Consider the following 4,302-nt stretch of genomic DNA (forward strand, 5'->3'; position numbering starts at 1 on the left):
AGGATCAAAATACAATCCAGGATGCCTAATACAATAGTAAGAGGTCCTATTTATAATAAACTAGTCACTAGGGTTTACATGAGTAAGTAATTGATGCATAAATCCACTTCCGGGGCCCACTTGGTGTGTGTTTGGGCTGAGCTTAAGTGTTGCACGTGCAGAGGCCATTTGTGGGGTTGAACGCCAGTTTCTGTGCCAGTTTGGGCGTTCAACTCTGGTTTTGGATCCTTTTCTGGCGCTGGACGCCAGATTTGGGCAGAAGGCTGGCGTTGAACGCCAGTTTACGTCGTCCATTCTTGGCCAAAGTATGGACTATTATATATTTCTGGAAATCCTTGGATGTCTACTTTTCAACGCAATTGGAAGCGCGCCATTTCGAGTTCTGTAGCTCCAGAAAATCCACTTTGAGTGCAGGGAGGTCAGAATCCAACAGCATCAGCAGTCCTTTTTCAACCTCTGAATCTGATTTCTGCTCAAGTCCCTCAATTTCAGTCAGAAATTACCTGAAATCACAGAAAAACACACAAACTCATAGTAAAGTCCAGAAATGTGAATTTAACATAAAAACTAATGAAAACATCCCTAAAAGTAACTAGATCCTACTAAAAACATACTAAAAACAATGCCAAAAAGCGTATAAATTATCCGCTCATCAATGTCATTTTTCAATAATAGAGATTGCTAGCTCTAATAGATGAGCTTGAAGCATTGTGACCTGAATTTAAACTCCTTGGGAACAAATTGAACAATTGGAGGTAAGTCCTAGTTGTAATAGCTGTGATATTATTCTACTGTCTTGCTCCTTGGGTCCGTTTCTTCTTTGCTATGCTCTCTCTTGTTTGTGGTTTTGTTAGGAGAAACCTTGAAGGCATGCTTACAATTTCATGGTCATAGTGCAATTTTTTATCAGCACTCTTCTGGTTTTTAATTCCATCCTTTTGGAAAGCTTTAATTTCAAAATCTTAGATGCTTCTTTGCTTCATCAGGGGGTCTAGTGCCCTTCTAAAAAAATCAACTATGGTATAATTATTGTTAGTATACATATTAGTATGCGGCTTCATAATTTGTCCCTTATTAGATCTTGTTATTTTGTTATATATCATGATAATTATATTGAGAGAATTAAGGCATCTCTAGATAAATAAATAGAAAAAAAAGGAATTACTATTTACAACTTTCATTATATCAATGGAGTTCAGACATTGTAAATTTTACACCTTTTGCAATTTCATGATAAGGGAATCCATAGCAATTTTGGTCATTACTGCATTTGATCCTAATAATTGCTCATATCTCTGCCATTTAAAAAACATAAATGTGAATTAAATGGTGTAGGATCTTGGCCAGTAAGAAAGGATTTGAGATGCAAGTATGGGATGTAGAAAAAAATCTGGAAGATTAGTTACAGGAGTTTAAAATAATATGAAGTCATCATTTGTCAATAAATGATTAATTAACATTTATACAGCAAAATAGTAAACTTTTGTTCTAATCAACAATTAATATCTTTGTTCACGGCTTCATATTCAGGTTGAAGAGCTCGAGAGAAAACTGGAAGAGCAGGAGCAGAACTCAAAGAACTTGCTTTAACAAAAGGTATTGAATTATTTTTCTCAATTTAGCACTTTCTTTTAACCTATCACATGTTTTATTTTATAATTTATTGGATTCACACTAGAAAATGCACGTGGATACAGGCCTCCAATGAATAATGAAGATAGTACATAGTTCATTAACTTATTTTTTCATGCCCGTTAATTTTTAATAGTGTTTTAGGTCACTTATTAATCGATTAGAAGAAGTAAATCCTGGGAAGTTGAAAAATGAAGAAAATCTAGCTTTTTGAATCAATGTACACAATGCTTTGGTGATGCACGTAATACTAATAATTATCCTCAAAAAGATAAAACTCTTGTTTTCTTGTAATACTCTTCACACGTTTGTCCTCTTTGATTTGCTAGTTTATAATGTACTTATTGGGACCATTGGCCATAAAGCCATCAATGTACATTTAGATTTTGGATCATAAATTTGATGTATTTATGAATTTTATCTTAATTTCTATATTTCGATATAGATATTGTGAATATTTTTTGTATTTATTTGAAAAATTGATTTATGCTTCATTCTTTTTATATTTGTTGAAATATAATTATTTATGAAAATCAAGTTTTAATTGTGGTATATGTGAAATTAGTAAAAATCCATAATTAGAAAATCAGTAACAGTGACCGATTTAGCGACCGATTTTAGATTTTCAAATCTTGGTCGCTATTTAGCGATCAATTTTCTCAGCAACCGCTTTAGCGACCAAAAAGTTGGTCGCTATTTAGTGACCGATTTTCTCAATAACCAATTTAACGACCAAAAAAGTGGTCGCCATTTAGTGACCAATTTTATTAGCGACCGATTTAGCGACCAATATCGTTTGATACTAGTTTGGTAGCATTGGTTGAAAATCGGTTGCTAATATCGATTACTAACAGTTAGCGACCGAAGTTGGTCGCTATTTTTAAATTAGCGACCAAGGTTTTAGCGATAACCAGAATCGGTCGCTAAATCAGTTGCTAAATTGACCGTTATTCCGGTAATTTCTTGCAGTGATAATTTAACCGAAACTGACGAATCTCCACTCCCACGGAGGAACCACACATGCCTACTAGGAAAGAGGGACCACCAAAGCTTGATCTGAAGCCCCAACCTCTTTCTCTCAAGTATGCCATTTTAGGAGAAATGAACTTTTATCCAGTGATTATAAGCTCCTCTCTGAGTAGCTGTGAAGAGGAAGCGTTGTTATAAGTATTGAGAGACCACAAAACAGCTCTTGGTTGAACCATTGGTGATTTAAAAGGGATAAGCCCAGCCATGTGTATGCACAAAATCCTACTTGAGAAAGATTCTAAACCTATGGTGCAACCACAAAGGTGGCTTAATCCGGCTATGGAAGAGGTGATCTAGAAAGAAGTTATGAAGCAAAGGAAGTAGGGATCAATTACGCAGTTTCTGATAGCCTTTAGGTAAGCCCTGTACATGTTGTTCCCAAAAAAGGAGGAGTTACAATGGTTACAAATGAAAAGAATGAGCTGATTCTTACAAGAACTATCACCGGTTGGAGAATGTGCATTGACTATATAAGGCTCAACACTGCTAATAGGAAGGACCAGTTCCCTCTGTCCTTCATTGATTAGATACTTGAGAGGTTAGTTAGACATGCATTTTATTATTTTATTGACAGATATTTAGGATATAATTAGATTATAGTGGACCCTCAAGATCAGGAGAAAACGACTTTTACTTGTCCTTTTGGTGTGTTTGGTCACCGCCGGATGCCGTTTGAATTATGCAATTCCCCAACAACTTTCAAAAGGTGTATGCTTTCTATATTTTCTGACATGGTTGAAAGGTTTATTGAGGTATTTATAGATAATTTTTCTATTTTCGGTAATTCTTTTGATACTTGCCCACAACATCTATTCTTAGTCTTGAAATGGTGCCAAGAGACAAACCTTGTTTTAAATTGGATAAATGCCATTTCATGGTGACTGAAGGTATTGTTCTTGGGCACCATATTTCAAGAAAAGGAATAGAGGTTGATAAAGCCAAGGTGGAGGTAACTGAGAAATTACCACCACCTGCTAATGTGAAGGCAATTGGGAGTTTTCTAGGCCATGATGGTTTCTACAGAAGGTTTATAAAGGATTTTTCAAAAATTTCTAAACCTTTAAGCAACCTCTTGGTTGCCGAAATTCCTTTTTGTTTTAGTGACGACATGCATGCCTTTAAGACTCTGAAAGCTAAGCTTGTCTCTGCACCCATCATAGCTCCTTCTAATTGGGATTTACCTTTTGAGTTGATGTGTGATGCTAGCGACTATGCTATAGGAGCTATTTTGGGGAAGAGATCAGACAAGCTATTGCATGTCATATACTATGCAAGTCGTGTCTTAGTTCAAAAAGTTATTGTTTAGGTCCTATTTGATTAGTTCAAAAGTTATTGTTTATATAGACCATGCTGCACTTAAGTATCTTTCGACCAAGCCAGACGCTAAATCTAGATTGATTAGGTGGGTGCTTCTTCTTCTGGAGTTTGACATTGAAATCAGACACTGGAATGGTTCAGAAAATCAGGTAGCTGATCACTTCTCTAGAATTAAACCTGAAGAAGGAGTGGTTCACCCCATTCCAGTGAATGAAAATTTCCCTGATGAACAACTCTTTGTTCTACATTTGTTATACATGGAGCCCCCTGATTTGCAGACATAGCAAACTGCAAGGCCAGCTAGATCATTCCCCAGGATTTCAC

At 35.8% G+C, this 4,302-nt stretch overlaps 1 long non-coding RNA gene across 1 annotated transcript in view; it reads left to right on the forward strand.

Moving 5' to 3' along the window:
- Window positions 1–1,842, forward strand: part of LOC110265450 — a 3,312-nt gene extending 1,470 nt beyond the window's left edge. Inside the window, exons 2-4 of the long non-coding RNA XR_002351595.1 lie at window positions 676–755; window positions 1,538–1,596; window positions 1,777–1,842. This is a non-coding gene — a long non-coding RNA (uncharacterized LOC110265450). The remainder of the gene's footprint in view (window positions 1–675; window positions 756–1,537; window positions 1,597–1,776) is intronic.

The sequence above is a fragment of the Arachis ipaensis genome, chromosome B08 (genome assembly GCF_000816755.2).
Source record: "Arachis ipaensis cultivar K30076 chromosome B08, Araip1.1, whole genome shotgun sequence".
NCBI lineage: Eukaryota > Viridiplantae > Streptophyta > Magnoliopsida > Fabales > Fabaceae > Arachis > Arachis ipaensis.